Source organism: Rhinatrema bivittatum, chromosome 10 (assembly GCF_901001135.1).
Source record: "Rhinatrema bivittatum chromosome 10, aRhiBiv1.1, whole genome shotgun sequence".
Taxonomy (NCBI): domain Eukaryota; kingdom Metazoa; phylum Chordata; class Amphibia; order Gymnophiona; family Rhinatrematidae; genus Rhinatrema; species Rhinatrema bivittatum.
In genome coordinates, this window is record NC_042624.1 from 125,997,128 (window position 1) to 126,015,502 (window position 18,375).

Genomic DNA, 18,375 nt, shown 5'->3' on the forward strand with positions numbered 1-18,375 from the left:
TTATGACACAAACCTAACATTGCCCATTCCTCAGCAAACACCATCCCAACAGTAAAGTATAGGGGTGGCAGCATCATGTTGTAGGGATGCTTTTCCTTAACAGGGACTGGGTATCTTGTTAAAATTGAAGCGCAGATGGATGGTGCAACATATAGGGAGATATTGAAAGACAACCTGCTTCAGTCTACTAAAAAACTAAAACTTGGGAGAAAGTTCACCTTTCAGCAGGACAATGAACCCAAGCACAAGGCAAAAGCAACAAAAACATAAGACTTGCCATGCTGGGTCAGACCAAAGGTCCATCAAGCACAGTATCCAGTTTCCAACAGTGGCCAATTCAGGTCACAAGTACCTGGCAGGATCCCAAGGGGTAGATATATTCCAAGCTGCGTATCCCAAGAATAAGCAGTGGATTTCTGCAACTATCTTAATAATGGTTAATGGACTTTTCCTCCACTAACTTGTCCAAACCTTTTTTAAATGCAGTTACACTAACATCTTTCACCACATCCTCTGGCAATGAATTCCAGAGCTTAATTATGCGTTGAATAAAAAATATTTTTACTATTAGCTTTAAATGTATTACCTAGTAACTTCAATGTCTGCCCCTGGTCTTTGTACTTTTCGAAAGAGTAAACAACTGTTTACTTGTTCGTTTCCACTCATTTTATAGACCTCTATCATATCTCCCCTCAGCCATCTCTTCTCCAGGCTGTAGAGTCCAAACCTCTTTAGCCTTTCCTCATAGGGAAATCATTTAATCCAATTTATCATTTTGGGTGCCCTTCTCTGAACCTTTTATAATTCTGCTATATCTTTTTTGAGATGTGGTGACCAGAACAGCACACAATACTCAAGATGAGGTTGCACCATGGAGCTATACAGAGGCATTATGATATTCTCTGCTTTATTCTCCATTCCTTTCTTAATGATTCCTAACATTCTATTTGCTTTCTTGACTGTTTCTGCACACCAAGTAGAAAAATTTCAATGTATCTTCAACATTGACACTTAGATCCCTTTCCTGAGTGATGACTCCTAATGTGGAACCTTGATTTGCTCAACACAGAAGTAGTTGAACAACAGAAGTCATATTATTCTATAATGGCCAAGTCAAAGTTCAGATCTCAATCTAATCAAAAATCTCTGGCACTATTTGAAAATTAAGAACATGCCATACTGGGTCAGACCAAGGGCCCATCAAGCCCAGCATCCTGTTTCCAACAGTGGCCAAACCAGGCCACAAGAACCTGGCAAATACCCAAAAACTAAGTCTATTCCATGTTACTGTTGCTAATAATAGCAGTGACTATTTTCTTAGTCAACTTAATTAATAGCAGGTAATGGACTTCTCCTTCAAGAACTTATCGAATCCTATTTTAAACACAGCTACACTAACTGCACTAACCACATCCTCTGGCAACAAATTCCAGAGTTTAATTGTGCACTGAGTGAAAAAGAACTTTCTCAGATTAGTTTTAAATGTGCCACATGCTAACTTCATGGAGTGCCCCCTAGTCTATTATCTGAAAGAGTAAATAACTGATTCACATCTACCTGTTCTAGACCTCTCATGATTTTAAGCACCTCTAATCATATCCCCCCCCCTCAGCCGTCTCTTCTCCAAGCTGAAAAGTTCTAACCTCTTTAGTCTTTCCTCATAGGGGAGCTGTTCCATTCCCCTTATCATTTTGGTAGCCCTTCTCTGTATGTTCTCCATTGCAATTATATCTTTTTTCAGATGCGGCAACCAGAATTGTACACAGTATTCAAGGTGCGGTCTCACCATGGAGCGATACAGAGGCATTATGACATTTTCCGTTTTATTCACCATTCCCTTTCTAATAATTCCCAATATTCTGTTTGCTTTTTTGACTGCCACAACACACTGAACCGACGATTTCAATGTGTTATCCACTATGACGCCTAGATCTCTTTCTTGGGTGGTAGCACCTAATATGGAACCTAACATTATGTAACTATAGCATGGGTTATTTTTCCCTATATGCATCACCTTGCACTTATCCACATTAAATTTAATCTGCCATTTTGATGCCCAATTTTCCAGTCTCACAAGGTCTTCCTGCAATTTATCACAATCTGCTTGTGATTTAGCTACTCTGAACAATTTTGTCTCATCTGCAAATTTGATTATCTCACTCGTCGTATTTCTTTCTAGATCATGTATAAATATATTGAAAAGTAAGGGTCCCAATACAGATCCCTGAGGCACTCCACTGACCACTCCCTTCCACTGAGAAAATTGCCCATTTAATCCTACTCTCTGTTTCCTGTCTCTTAACCAGTTTGTAATCCACAAAAGGACATCGCCACCTATTCCATGACTTTTTACTTTTCCTAGAAGCCTCTCATGAGGAGCTTTGTCAAATGCCTTCTGAAAATCCAAGTACACTACATCTACCGGTTCACCATTATCCACATGTTTATTAACTCCTTCAAAAAAGTGAAGCAGATTTGTGAGGCAAGACTTGCCTTGTGTAAAGACATGCTGACTTTGTTCCATTAAACCATGGATGCAGTGTCCATCCATGGTTTAATGGATGGACACTGCATCAATGGAACAATCTGGAACAAATTTGCCAGAAAGAATGGGCAAAAATCACTGCCAAATTGAGTGCAAAGCTGGTAGAAACTTTACCCAACAGAATTAAAGCTGTTATTGTAGCAAAAGGTGGTTCTACCAAGTACCAGTCTGAAGGGGGCGAATACTTATGCAAGCAGCATTTTTCAGTTAATTTTATTTTAGAAAAAATGCAGAGAAATCATTAATTGTGACTGACATTTTACTTTAAGAGCATACTGTTTTGCAATAAACATTGTCTGGAACAATCTGTGTAAGTGTCATTTGTAATCCACACAAATCTGCTGACATTTTAGGGGGTTGAATACTTTTGCAAGCCACTGTGTGTCTTCCTGCAATCCAGCTCAGACTTGCTGTTTGAGCTGGGTTGCCCCACAAGGTTCAAACACAAGTCTGAACCATCCCTCTCTTCCTTCAAGTGGTAAGAGGGATGGAAAAAGGAGGAAGTGAAAAAAGAGTGATTAAGGTCCAGAGACAGATAAGAAATGGCAGAAAGGTCCAAGGATGGGAGTTTAAGGACAGAGAGGGGGAGGAATGGGAGAAGAAGACAGCTGGACATATGTGTGGATGGTGAGATTACATGAGAGAAAAGGAAAGAGTTGAAACTGGGAGACAAGGATAAGAGACTGAAGGGAATAAGATTCTGGTAAAAGAAATTAAAAATAGTAGAAGGGTAGAGGCAAGCAAAAGAAAAGGCACCTTTGGGAGGGACAAAGACAGGCTGTATTGTGAAAGAAGGAACAAAAAGTTAGAAGTAAAACTCAAACAGTGAAAGGCATGCAAAACAAGCAAGAAAAAAATACCCAAATACAAAAGGTTGAAAAGGTACTTTAATTTCTATAATGTAAAAGTTTAACATTTAAAATGTAAATGTTATGCAAATTTATACAAATATGCCACAACTTCTAAAGCTTTGCCACAGAATCTAGCCCTGAGCCACACCACATAAAATCAGGGCTCTGCCTTGACATATCACTATATAACCCAGTACAGTAAAAGAAAAAGCCTGTGACAAAAACAGTAATTGTTCCTAATAATCTAAGATGAATTGAACATTATTTGCATACTCTCTGCCTTTTATAACCTGCATTACAAAATTCAGGCTGCGTGGGAGAATCAATTCAAGTGCTAAGAACTGTATCTTCAAAAGGCAAACTAAATTCATTTTTCATCCAAACACTTTATACCAGAAATGTGATTAGTGCCTTACAAAAAAAAAAAATCAACAGTTCTTAGATTTTGTTTTTAGTTTCTTCATGACTGTGACCTTTTTTTAGTGCTGAGAATCATGACATCACAACTCTGTGCACACTGCTCTGCAACAGTGGCCAAGAGTGCGGACCAGCAAAAATAAAGGATGAATGACCAAAGAAAAATATTCTGTCTAAAAACTGACTAGTGATAATGTTTTAAATGTGTTTTGTATTCTGTTATAACAACATTGTTGTAAACCGCTCTGAGTTCTTTAGCAAAAGAGATATAAATGGAACTGGAAAAATTGTGAGGCTTAAATAAATAAGTGGAAGCAAATCTCCGAAACAGACTGCAACAACATTAGCTGCCATTCTGGAGGCAAGTACCTTTCCAGGTAGGGGTGTCCATACTGAATTATGGGGAAAAAAGAGCAAATTGTGCTAGCCAGTCTGCCCAGCTGAGATTTTTCCACTAGGCATAGATTTCCATATCCACCCCAACACCTGCCCGCTCCCATCTGGTCTTTTACTTCAAACATCACTTTCTATATCCCTGCAAAGTGTGCCCAGAATCAGGCCTCCACCCTCTCCACTGGTAAGCCATTTCAGGCCTCTGTGATTCCTACAAGATCAGCCCTAAATCCAACATCCAGGACCCCTATTAAGTCTTATCATCATAATCCATACAGCCATTGTGCAAAACATCTGGCCTCCCCCTGCTCGTTGAATTTTGGGTTATAACCATGGTCATTCCATGCCTTCTTGGAAACCTGATGCACTTCTACCACTGCTGTTAAGACTGTAATGAACTGGATTTCTTGCCATGTACCACAGGGACCAGTTTAATTCTTACACATTATTATAATTTATATGAATTTGGGCATAACTGAAAAATAATTCTTATTCAGCCCACTAGAGAAGACCACCCACCCCCTCTCTCAAGATGGGGCACATTTACAGTGGTTAATTATCTGTACTGTTCGAAAACAGAACTATTAAATATTCTTTACCTGAGGACATGAATGACTGGACAATATAAGAATTTTCATAACTTACATGGAAAAATTTAATTTATAAAGCAAAGCTCCATTGGAAGACATTTCTCCCATCCTTGAATCAGATTTCCACACCATTTCAATCCACTCAGCATGTCTGTTTAGTCAATATAAGCAGAATATAAATCATTTAAAATAAAAATATTGCTGTGTAACCAAAATTCAAACAGATAAATATGCAGTTGTACAAAGTTTCTACAGTGACTATACACTAAAGTGGTATTTGTTCCCAACTCTTGAGGGCCACAAACAGATTGAGTTTTCAGGATATCCTTAATGAATATGCATGAGACAGATTTGTATATAATGAAGGCAGTGTTTATTCACATTCATTAGGGATATATGTAAAACCTAACCTTTCGGCCCTCAAGTGCTGAGAGTGACTAATCACCGACATACATGCTGGATGGTTATTTCAGAGCTCTAAATGCTCATGAACACAGAAGCAAGCAACTGGTGTCTTTAAACCAGTTCTCTTCTTCAAATTAAAATACACATAAGAACTTATACCGTAAAAGCCCCATTATCTGGCACTCAACCAACTGGAAAACTCAACTAACCAGTATACAGCAACTGCTGCCAACATGGTTTAAAAAGAATGCTAATCAACATTAGGGAGCACAGAGCTTTTTCAATTCTGTGCTCTCTCCGCTCCAGCATAATCCCCTACCCACCTGTACCTTGCAGGTGACTGCCTAGAGCAGGAAGCAGGAATTGCAGATACCCTGCATATTTGATTAACCAATATGGACTATTCCCCATGCATACAGGATAGTGGGCCTTTTAGTGGTCATAAAAAGCATAAGACATGTCATGCTGAGATAGACTAAAGGTCCATCAAGCCTAGCATCCTGTCTCTGACAGCGGTAAATCTGCATCTCTGGGAAGTACTGGTACATCCTGAAGACTAGATTTATTTCTTGTTGCTCACTCCCTATAGGGTAAATCATCCTCTATTTACCTGTTCCAGCTCACCGATGATTTTATAAACCTCTAACATATCCCCTCTCAGCCATCTTTTCTGTTTAGCTATTTTCATAAAAGATCTGTTTTATCCTTTACCATTTTTCTAGCTCTTCCTGCATCTTTCCTTTTTTGAGATGGGGTTACTTGAAATGCACACAATATTTAAAGTGTGGGCATAATTATCAATCAAAATAATCTAGAAAAATTTCTAGCGCCCCGACAGCAGTTGATATCTTGCGTTGTTATGGCAAAAGCATTGCTGCCCCTGGAAACTTCTGCTCGATTAACGACACTTGCCTGACTGTGGACTCAAGATGTAGCCAGCCCCATCATGACTTCCACTCTGGCAGGATGCTTCAAAGCCATAGCAACCAATGTGGAAAATGTCCAACTTCGAGAAACCCAGTATAAGGTACTACATAGAGCTTACATTGCCCCAGATGTAGCCTGCAAATGGAAGCTAACAGGCTCCGCATCTTGCTTAAAATGTAAGGCAGAAACTCCCGCTCTTCATCATAACTTATGGGACTGTGAAGCCATTCAAAGATTCTGGGTTAAAGTTTTGGAGTATCTTGGTAGGCTCATTGCATGGACTTACCCACAGACCCGAAACTGTGTCTACTACACTTAATTCGAGAATCACTCCCGAGACCTTGCCGTCTGGCTCACCGCAGTTTCCTATACAAGGCTCTTCTGTTAGCCAAACAAACAATCTTGGCAAAGTGGCTGGCGAAGGAACCTCCGCGACTATTACAATAGAGACTGAAATTACATAGACTGGTTATATTTGAACATTTATCAGCAAAGACCTCCCCTTCCACAAAAAGATATGAGATATTTTTAGACACCTGGAATCCATATTTATTGTCCCTCAATCCCCGAGCCAGAAGCAAAATTCTGGACTTACCAGCCTAAATATGGGACCCAATCTGCATGCAGGAACTGGCCGGACCCCAGAGCCTGGGCTACCTACCATGTAACAGTTGGGGGACTTCATCCCATTCGCCGAGGGCGCAGTCATATATATATATATATATATATATATATATATATATATATATATATATATATATTTTTTTTTTATTTTTTTTTTTTTTTTTGGCTCTGAATAACACAGATTTGTCTTTCGTCATCCCACATCAGTCGGGTTTATATTTTTTTATATTTTTCTTTTATTTTATCTTATTTTAATGCTCCTGATGAAGAAACTGGTCTAAACCATTAATGACTAATGTATATGCACAGGATCACAGTTACTTTGTTTGTCACCTTGAGTTGCGAATAGGAGTACTGCCATGACAGTGACCACTTCGAACTGTGAATTGAGGGGAGGGAGGGAGGTACGGGAGATGGCTGTTTCATCTGTTTAATCTGTAATCAACCATACACTACACTACGGTTTATGTCTGTGTTGAGCTAATGAATGATACTTTATTCCAATGTTCTCCGTACGGCTCACTCTCGACGGGATGTATTTGTATGGTTTCTATCCATGGAAAGTTTATTTCTCATTTTGCAATTATAACAAGAACAACCATAAACATGTTAAAAAAAAAAGTGTGGACATATCATGGAGCAATACAGAGATATTATGATATTCTCCACTTTATTTTACATTTCTTTCTGAATCATTCTTAATCTATTTACTTTATTGACTGCCGCTGCATACCAAGTTAAGAATTTCAACATATTGTCCATAAGGATCTAAGATCCTTTTACTGCGTAATGACTCCTAATGCAGAACCCAGCACTGTGTACCTACAGAAACATAACAGAAAAAAAAAAAAGGACCATATGGCTTATTCTAGACTGCCCATCCACTCCAACTATTCAGCTTTACAATCCCCTACCACTTTCTCACAGATCCTCTGTGGTTAACCCATGCTTTCTTGAATTCAGATACTATTTCCTTGTCTCTACCACATCCACAGGCAGGCTGTTCCATGCATCCATTACCCTTTCTGTAAAGAAATACGTTCTTAGCTTACTAATGAGTCTACTACCCACTTTCAACCTCTTCCCTTGACCCCTCATTCTTGAGATCCCTTTCTCTTGATAGGCCCATTTCCTGTGAATTGATATCTTGGCGGTATGACAATGCCTCTAACATAGCTTGCCACTAGCTTGCCTTTCCTCCAGGGCGGCAAATCTCAACCGGTATGTCCCGGCTTCCCAGTGTCCCACTGCCCTGGTTGCTCCTTCCTCCCTCTCACCCACAGCAGTGAAATCTGGTGATGGAGCGCCAAGGCAGGAACGGCAGCAGTATTAGTAAACCATGGCAACATTATCGGCAAGGCCCTTTCTTCTTCCCGCCTCCATGGCCCAAAAGAGGAAGTGATGTACAGTGGAGAGCGTAGGAAGAAGAGAGGACCATACTGCATAAAATAGCAGCAGCAGCGTGAGCTCAGACCAAAATGAAGCACAGCCAGCAATCAGCAACGGGAGACAGAGCAGCCGATGAGATACTTTGTTCTTGGGCCACGGGGGCTGGAGGAGGCAGCTGCTGGGGAGGAAGGGGGGGGTCACGTGTGAGAGCGTGTGCGCGATGTGTGTGAGAGAGAGAGATTGGTCAGACTGGTCAGGGAGGTCACTGGTGTGTGAAAGAAAGGCTGGTCATGGGGTCTACAGTGTGTGTGTGTGTGTGTAAGACTGGTCGTGAGCCCTAAGGAAGAGGACCATTGAGTACAGAGCTTCAGCAACCACCATTGCTTCTGGTGTGTGCTATTGGCCTACAAAGGAAAGGAGTGGGAGAGGGTAAGTAAATGTGGCCTTTTAACTTTATTTTTCTTGATTGACTACCATTTTTGTGTATTATTTGATGTGTCTGATGTTCTGAAATATTTTATTGGTATTTGGAGAATGTTTAATGATTTTTTATGAGTTTTTAAATTGTCAGATGTATTCTAATCAGCTGTTTTGAAAAACTAGTAAGAGTTTTACAATTATTATTTCTGTGTGGAGGATCTATAGCAGTTTCTGTACTTGGTGAAGGTCGCTTCTATGTCTGTGACTGCGGTGAAGTATTTTCCTAACATATAGGCATTTATATCAGTCTTATTTGTTGTGTTTTCTTAATAGGACATGCAGTGGTAGCAAACTACTGTCTTTTCATTGGAGGGCTATTGCTGTTAGTGAGATGACACCAGAACATCTTTTTTTGTATGGGGAGTTGTATAGGTAATGCCCTAGTTCTGCTCTGCATCCACTGTTGGGGGTGGGGGGGGGGAGTTCCTGTGTATGCAGAGTAGGTTTACATTTAGCCCTGTGATAGTTATATGTTCTGCATCATGCATGTGAGAACCCTCTGTCAGGTGTGGTCCGACAGAAAAAAGGTTGAGAACCATTGCTCTAGGGTATCCCATATTTAGTTCTTTAAATCTGTCCCCATATGCTTCAAAAGACCATTGACCATTTTAGTAGCCGCCCTCTGGACCAACTCCAACCAGTTTATTTTCTTTTGAAGGTGGGGTCTCCAGAATTGTAGGCATTATTCCAAGCAAGGTCTAACCAGGCACTCATGCAAGGGCAATACCACTTTTATTTCCTTCCTTTATTTATAGTCCAACTTTCAACACTTCAAAGCACATTACATGCAGGTACTGTAGTGATTTCCCTATCCTCAGAGGGCATACAATCCAAGGGCCTAATTTACGAAGACTTTTTTTTCCATTCTGTGTCTATAGGAAAAATGTTTAGTAAATGAAGCCCTAAGTTTGTACCTGAGACAATGGAGGGTGAAATGGCAATGGAGGACTTGCCCAGGTCACAAAAAGCTCCAGTGGGATTTGAACTCTGGCTTCCCAGACCACTGCTCTAATCACTAAGCTACTCCTCCAGCTTTTTCTGCTATTCTTCTCCCTATGCAGCCAGGAATCTTTGTGGCTTTTCCTTATGCCTTATCCATCTGTTTGGTAACCTTAAGATTGTCAAATACGATTATCCCCAGATGAGACTCTTCTTTTGTGCTTAGCAGAATGCCACCTCCTTTACTTACTGCTCCCTTGGGTGTCTGCAGCCCAAATGCAAGACTATTTTTTCACATTTGAACTTAGCTTCCAGGCTCTCGACCAGTGGTTCTCAATAGCTGTGATGGAACACACACTGGGGCAGATTTTCAAAGGGGTAAGCGGGTAAGTCATGGGGCTTTCCTGGGGGGCATGTCAGGGGCGTGTCGCGGCAGTGCGTCATCTGGGGGCGGGGCAGAGGCCTCCGAAACTGCTCCCGGGCTGGGGAATCGGCGTAACTTGTGCAATAAAGGTAGGGGGGTTAGATAAGGCTGGGGGGGTGGAAGGAAAGTTCCCTCCGCTGCCGCTCCAATTTCGGAGCAGCCTCGGAGGGAACGGAAGTAGGCTGCGCGGCTTGGCGCACACAGGCTGCCGATTTTGCACAGCCTTGCGCGCACCGACCCCAGATTTTAAAGGATACGCGCGTATCTATTAAAATCTGGCATACTCTTGTTTGCACCTGGTGCGCGAACAAAAGTACACGTGGGCGTACTTTTTAAAAATCTGCCCCACTGTGTTGCAAGGTTCTGGGATGCTTGCTGCAGAGCCAGCCAGAGGCTGTTCTCTTATCAGACTCAGTGAGAATTTGACGACTTCTCCTTTTTCAGGCCTGACAGCTAGCTAGTCTACTCTTTCTGGCCCAGTGGGTGGTTGCTTCCCCTTTACTCAGATCAGGAGCAACACATTGCCAACTCCTGCTTTTCCAGACCCAACAGGACACCAACTAATACATTCCAGGCCGTGCCCTGTGTTCATCACAAGAATTACTATTGGTTCCAACAGTGAAGGATATTAAGATGAAGTAACATCATTCTTGAAAGTTTTCAGTGCTTGCCCTAAAAAGTTGGTATCTCCTCCCTTCTAAGTTGAAAGATATACAAGATGTATTATGTTTTCAGAAAGCCTTAAAGGCATGACTGTTCACCTAAGCTTTTGATTAATTTGATAACTGACCAGGTGGGACCTGTTTTAGATTTTTTTTTTTTTTAAGGTTATTCTAGTATTGGGTTAATAAGTTTTATGTTTTCAATGCGCATTTTGGTTCTATTTTAAACTGTATATTTTTAGTTGATATATAGTAAATCGCCTTGACATTTTTTGTAAGGTGATAAATATAACTTTATCTTCCCCTACTGGGCCTGGAAGGGATGGTGCTGATGCTCTCGTCACCTTGTGGGGAATTGGGAGAGAGAGAATGTGGGGGCTGCTGAGTTGGAAGGGGATGGGAAGAAAGACGGAAGGGAGCAGGGGAGAGAGAGAATGCAGGGGGAGGTCGGGAATGCTGGGCAGGGATGATAAGGATATGGAGGGGAGTGACAGGGAGCAAAAGCCATGTGTCAATTTTGGGAATGTGCATTTCTTCTCTCTTTGTACTTTACTTAGTATAGGAGGAAATGCTTTTCTGTTTTTAGTTCAGCACTGCATGAATTGTGGCTTTTTGGAGTTTCCATTCCAGTTCTCATCCCCATATTTGTAATTTATGGTCTTTAATTCTGTATTTGGTGAAATTCAGTCTGTCTACATTCTGCGTGTGTGACACCGAGGTGAGGTATTTTATTAGCATGTAGGGATCTGTATCAGTCTGCATTGGTAGTGCACCTATCTTGGCATAGCTAGGGTTATTTGCTGTTTGAGTCCTCAGAGTTAATGCTACTATGGTATGGCAGGTCAGCTACACGTGCTGAGTGATTTTTTTTTCATGTTTTGAATTTTACAATGCAATGGTAGTAGAGGGAGTTTATGGAGCTGCTCCTGAGATGATACCAGAATATCTTCTGAGTATGGTGAGTTGTATGAAGAAATATCCTTCTGCTCTCCACCCATTGTTTGGGGTCAGGGAGCTCCTATGGATGCAGTGTGTTTACATTTTGCCCCATGACACATGTATGTCACACACGTGAGCATCATTTGTCAGTTGTGTCCTAACAGAAAAGAGGTTGAGAACCACTTTAGACCATTCCTTAAGCTTCACTAGATTTCTCCTGTTTTCCACATCTTCCTGGCTGTCTACCTTGCTGCAGATTTTGGTGTCATTGGCAAAAAAGCAAACCTTTCCTGACCACCCTTCCACAATGTTGCTCAGGAAAAATGAAAAGAATTGGTGCAAGGCACTCTTCCCCGATCACTACAGTACACTGGTGGTAAGGCCCCTTTCCTCAGAGTGAACTCTATTTCCCACCCCTACAAAGATTACTCAGTTTATTTGTAAGTCACATATGTAGAACCTTGTCAAAGGCCTTCCTGAAATCCAAGTACACTACACATAGAGCTCTTCCTTGATCTAACTCTCTGGTCACCCAATCAAAGAAACTGGTCTGATTTATCTGACAAAACCATGTACGCAATTGAATTCCAGAAACTGCGCTAGCCTCCGTTTTAGCAGCGATTCGATTAATTTGCTCACCATAGAGATCAGACCAACAAGCCTGTGGTTCCCAGCCTCTTTACTTCCACCTTTGAGAACAGGAACCACATGTGCCTGTCTCCATTCCTCAGGACTACTTCCAACTCTAAAGAAGCAGTGAAAAGGTCAACCAGCAGAGCTACCAGAATTTCTCTATTCTCTTAATACCCTCTGATGTATCACATCCGGCCCCATCATTTTATTTACATTAAGTTTTGCTAGCTCCTCACACATCTCTGGAAATCAACTGGTGTTATCTCACTTCCAAGTTTATATGTTTGTTTTCTTGGTCCTGCTCATGGCCATTCCACAATGAACAGCAAATATTTGTACAGCAATTCTTGTTTTTGTCAGTGCATCACTTTGCATTTCTCCATATTAAATTTCATTGCCATTTATAAATGCCCAGTCTTCAGGTCTTCTGCAGTTCCTCATAATCCACTTGTGTTTTAACAACTTTGAATAATCTGTAAATCTGATCACCCCACTCACTGTTCCCTTTTCCAGATCCTTTATGTATCTATTAAGCTGCACTGGTTACAGATGTACTCCACAATATACCTTTCTCCACTGGCAAACTGACCATTTATTTTTACTCTGTCTCTTACCCGGTTACTACCTTCAATAGGGCATTCATTACAATACTTTTATACCACAAATCTAGAAGAACATGCCTCTTATCCCATGACACTTTAGTTTCCTCAGGAGGCTTATGTGGGACGTCAATCATCTTCTGAAAATTCAGAAACATACCTTTTATCTACATATTTACACCTTCAAAATAATGCAATAGCTTGCTAAGGCAAGATTTCCCTTTGCTAAAACCATGTTGGCTTTTCTCCATTAGGCCATTACATGGACATTTATTTTAGTTCAAACATTACAACACTACATACACAATTAGAACAATTATTTTTAAGGCTAGCTTCTACCATTTTCCCAAGCAGCAACGTCAGAATCTCTGGTCCACAGTTTCACAGTTCACCCCAGAACCCTTTTTAAAAACTAGCATTACATTGGCCACCCTTCAGGTACTGTGGCTATTTTTACACAGACAACTGAACTGACATTTAGAGTTTTGCATGCAAGCACTGAAAGAATTGTTTTCCATTTTTCTCACTCCATTTCAAAAGCCTTTGAGAGTTACAATCAGAACACGTTGATTCTTTGTACATTAAGTGACAATGCTGAATAGAATCTCACTCACATTACCTGTTATGTTACAACTATTTTTTTTAATAAAGGACAGTGATAATAAATAACAAGACCCAAATTTATTTTTTTTCCTTTTACTTTTTCTGGTAATATGTCTCCAACAGATTAGGCTCATAGAAATGCACAATACAGAATGCTGAGAAATAAGGCCTACCAAAAAATGCAAAGCATTTTCATTCTGCAGAAAAATACTTTATTATGTGTGATTTATGCCTCACAGCACCTTGGATGGCTGTTAAGATTTATAAAGCACTTAACATTCAAAATATTTAAAGTTTCTTCTTAACAGCTAATGTAAAAATTTGCAGAGGCCTTTATAATTACTTCAGCCTACACCCTAGCCAGTAAAAAGAAATCAAATATTGTTTTCCCACAATATTCTCAAAGCACAAAAAGCCAGACAACTATAGTTAAAAGTTGAGATAAATTACTGTAGAAATCATTCGTAGTAAAAATAAGTTACTCAATATTAATGATCGAAGGAGAATGCTAGAAAAGGTTAACGTAATCCAGGCCCATGTAAGCAGAAAAGGTAGCCACTGAACGTATCCTGGGTTATGCAGTTGTTACTAGTCACCACCTCTTGCTTCTTGACTGCAGAACAGAGCTGGTGAAAATCCAAAGGTTTTGTTTCTAAATGTTTATCTCTGTGGGTGGAGAAGCAGGAGGGGCAACATTCCTATGAAAATGTCCTCTTGTAACAAAGCCAGGTGGAGTCAAATACAAACTGGGTGCTTTTCCTAAGGAAACGAACCAAAAATCCAGATGGAATTTGCAGAGGGACGTAGACCATTAAGTGTAAAATTCATTGCTTGCAGTACCGAGGGCAAGTTCAATTAAATCAAAATAAAAAGGTCACTAAAGTTCATTCAAACCTGAAAAACACCTGAATGACCTTCTCCAGTTACAAACGTTTTCCCCAGCCAGAAAAAGTCTCTCACTCCTCCTTTGTTGCGTACGGCGCTTACCGAGAAGGCTCGATTAGATAGTATTCCCTACCTGCTCCCGGGAAAACAAAACTAAAGCTCGCCAATCTCTAATAAACTAGAAAAATGGCACGAAAGCCCAGGATAGCAAAACAAACTGAAGAGAAAGACCAGCAGGGAAGGAAGGGCGCGCGCACACTAAGCCGAGACGCCGGAGGTGAGTGCGGAGAAAGGAAACTCCGGCGGGGGCTTAGCCGAGGCGGCGACGTCGTCAGGTGCACGGCGCGCGGCCACAGGTCGCCGAGCCTCCGCCGCTCTCGTGCTACGTGCCAGCCGCCGCCGCTCCAGCCTCCCTCAAACCAGCACTCACCGGGGGGGGGGGGGGGGATTCAACGCTTACCGAAGGGGGGGGGGGCGCCGAGCTCCCGCCGGGAATGTAACATGCGGCTCCCGCAACAAGAGCAGCGCCGAGCCCCGACACCCCAAGGAAAGAGAGGGGGGGGGGGAGACCAGCGAGATACTAAGGAGAAATAAGGTGGGACGGGTTCCCCGGGGAGGCGCGAGCACAGAAGGACTTACCGTGGCCGCCGGCCCCTCGCATACCGCCGCTTTCCCCGCGCTAGTCTCACGCGCTCCGCCACAGACTCTCCCCGTCTGCTCGGCTGCCGCGCACGCGCACTCCCTCTCCGCGGCGCGCGCGAGGCCTGGCCCAACCCCCTCCCGCGCGCGCCATGCCTTTGCGAGAGAGCGCGCGAGCCGCAGCCACCTGTCAACGAACCGTGCCCTGCCCCTCCTTCTTCGCGCGCGCGCCGTCTGCTACCGTGTGAGAGAAAGAGAGCGCGCGCGGGCCGGAGCTACCTGTCACCGTGCCTTGTCCCTCCCCCGCGCGTGCTGTCTGGCACCGTGCGTGCGTGTGTGAGTGAAAAAAGAGAGTGTGAGGCGCAGCCGTCAGTCATCGGGCACTGCCCCCCTCCCCCGCGCCGTCTGTCTGCCGCATGTGCATGAGAGCGCGTCACCGAGCACTGTCCCTCCCCCGCGCATGGTGCCCGGTGCCCTGTGATTGAGAACATGGGAGCCGCGTTATTATCATTACTTGCCCTGGACTAACTGAATGGCGGTCAGTTAAATCAATACAGGATTCAGGAGCATTATTATTATTATTATTATTATTATTCAAGTGAGTAGTCAGTTTCTTTCCTGTTTTCTAAAGATTAGGTCTCAGGCTGTCACTGAACTAGAGTCTCATTGCAGGCTCCGGGATGTGATGGATTGATCCACAGTGGGAGTGGGGACGATAACCTCTTCCAAAAGGAAGGTGAGGGTCATGGGAAAAGGCCAGGGGCCTGGGGAGGCAAGGAGAGCCTTTCCATTGGACATTTCACAAGGAGGAAGGTCTTGGGGCAGGAAAGGTTTGTCCATAATGAAAAAAAGCTAAGGCCTCTAGGCAAGGTGAGTTTATCCTTGATCTGGGAGAGAATGGAACTGTCTCTCCCTGGGAGGGGAGCATGTTCAAAGCAGGGCATCCAGGATAAAGAAGGGCTCTCTTTGAAATCAGGATGACCATAGGCAAGAAATATAGAAATGACGGCAGAAAAGGACCAAACAGCCCATCCAGTCTGCCCAGCAAGCTCCCATACTCATCAGCTTCCCAGACCGCCAAGGCCAGGGCTCTTATTGGTTACTGTTTGAGTCCATTTTCCCTCCACCCCCTGCCGTTGAAGCAGAGAGCAATGTTGGGGTTGCATCAGAAGTGTAGTATCAGTCTTATTGGTTATGGATAGCAACCGCCGCATCAAGCAAGTTACCCCCCATGCTTATTTGTTATCACAGACTGTTACAGTTCAATGATGGAGTTGCATTAACAGTATGAAAGCTTATTGGTTAAGGGTGGTAACCACAACAACAACAAGCTACTCCCATGCCTCTTACTTCATTTCCCTCCTCTAGCCTTTAGGGATCCACAGTGTTTCTCCCATGCCCTTTTGAAATCTTTCACAATTTTTGTCTTAACCACCTCCTCTGGAAGGGCATTCCAGGCATCCATCACCCTCTCCGTGAAGAAATATTTCCTGACATTGATTCTGAGTCTTCCTCCCTGGAGTTTCATCTCATGGCCCCTAGTTCTACTGATTTCCTTCCTATGGAAAAGGTTTGTTGTTGATTGTGCATCATTAAAACCTTTCAAGTGTCTGAAGGTCTGTATCATATCTCCCCTGCTCCTCCTCTGCTCCAGTATATATATATTAGGTCCTTCAACCTCTCCTCTTAAGTCATTTGATGGAGACTTCCCACCATTTTGGTCGCCCTTCTCTGGACCGCCTCCATCTTGTCTCTGTCCCTTTGTAGATACGGTCTCCAGAACTGAGCACAGTACTCCAAGTGAGGCCTCGCCCAAGGACCTGTACAAGGGGATAATCACTTCCTTTTTCTTACTAACTATTCCTCTCTCTATGCAGCCCAGCATTTTCTAGCATTAGCTATCCCCTTGTCACATTGCTTCGCCATCTTCAGATCGCTAGATGCTATCACCCAAGGTCTCTCTCCTGCTCTGTGCATAGCAGCCCTTCACCCCTCATCACATACAGTTCTTTCGGATTTCCACACCCCAGGTGCATGACTGCACTTCTTGGCATTAAATCCCAGTTGCCATATCTGTGACCACTCTTCAAGCTTCCTTAAATCCCGTCTCATTCTCTCCACTCCTTCCTTATAGCGTGTCCACTCTGTTGCAGATCTTAGATTCATCCACAAACCTTACCTTCTATCCCTTCCGCAGTGTCGCTCTCAAAGACATTGAACAAAACCAGTCCCAACAACAATCCCTGCGGCACTCCACTTAATACCATTCTTTCTTCATAGTAGATTCCATCTACAATCATACGCTGTCTTCTATCGGTCATCCAGTTAGTAATCCACGCCAGCACCTTGGCGTCCACTCCCAAGCTTCTCATTTTGTTCAAGAGTCTTCTCTGTGGGTTTCCTGATGTCTCCAAAGCAACACAGGCAAGAAGGAGACAATTTCTTGCTTTGAAGAGTAAAGTTATGGCTATTGATGCAACTTTTTTCCTCAAAATTTCCCTGTTTGTGCCATATTACTTTTCAAGCAAAAACATTTATTTTTTCTGAACCATTGCACCTGGAAACATTCTTGAAAGACAAATCTAGTTTAAGTGAGAATACAGCTTAGATATATTTAAAATAAGGTCAAATGTGAAAATTTTATTAACTCCTCTCTCTTAAGTATTTGTTATAAGTAATTATGAATGTTATTTTTTCCTTTCTCCCCATATTATATGTAAGCAATGTTGGCAGGTTTTTGTGAATAATGCTATGGTGATTATTGCACTGCAACATTTGTTTTTCCTTGCTAAAAGTGTGTAAACATTTAAAATGCAATAAAGATAAAATTATTTAAAAAAAAAAAAGTCTTCTATGTGGGACCATATCAAAGGCTTTACTAAAATCCAAGTAAATCACATCGAGTGCTCTTCCCTGATCCAATTCTCTAGTCACTTAATCAAAACAATCAATCAGATTTGTCTGACAGGACCTTTCCCTAATGAATCCATGCTGCCTCGGGTCCAGCAATCCTCCTGACTGTAGATAGTTCACTCTCCTTTCCTTCAGCAGCGACTCCATTAATTTTCCCACCACTGAGGTGAGGGTAACCGGTCTGTAGTTTCCAGCCTCCTCTCTGCTCCCACTCTTGTGAAACGGGACCACCACCGCTCTTCTCCAATCTCTCCGCACCACTCCCGTTTCTAGGGATCTATTGAACAGGTCACACAGCGGAGCTGCCAGTACATCTCTGAGCTCCCTCAGTATCCTGGGATGAACCTCATCAGGCCCCATGGCTTTGTCCACTTTCCAGGGATCTATTGAACAGTTCACACAGCGGAGCTGCCAGCTCATCTCTGAGCTCCCTCAGTATCCTGGGATGAACCTCATCAGGCCCCATGGCTTTGTCCACTTTCAGCTTTCCTAGCTCTTCCCATACATTCTCCACTGTA

General features: G+C 42.6%; 1 protein-coding gene across 4 annotated transcripts in view; it reads right to left on the reverse strand.

Annotated features, from left to right (window-relative positions):
* PTPRF (protein tyrosine phosphatase receptor type F) overlaps positions 1-15,162 on the reverse strand; it is a 792,879-nt gene extending 777,717 nt beyond the window's left edge. For 2 of the 4 annotated variants that reach the window (XM_029617709.1, XM_029617708.1), the window contains exon 1: positions 14,945-15,162. The gene's annotated coding sequence lies outside the window, so the exon portion shown is untranslated. The remainder of the gene's footprint in view (positions 1-14,944) is intronic. The other 2 variants (XM_029617711.1, XM_029617710.1) reach the window with 1 other exon arrangement.
* Between the last annotated feature and the right edge of the window lie 3,213 nt (positions 15,163-18,375).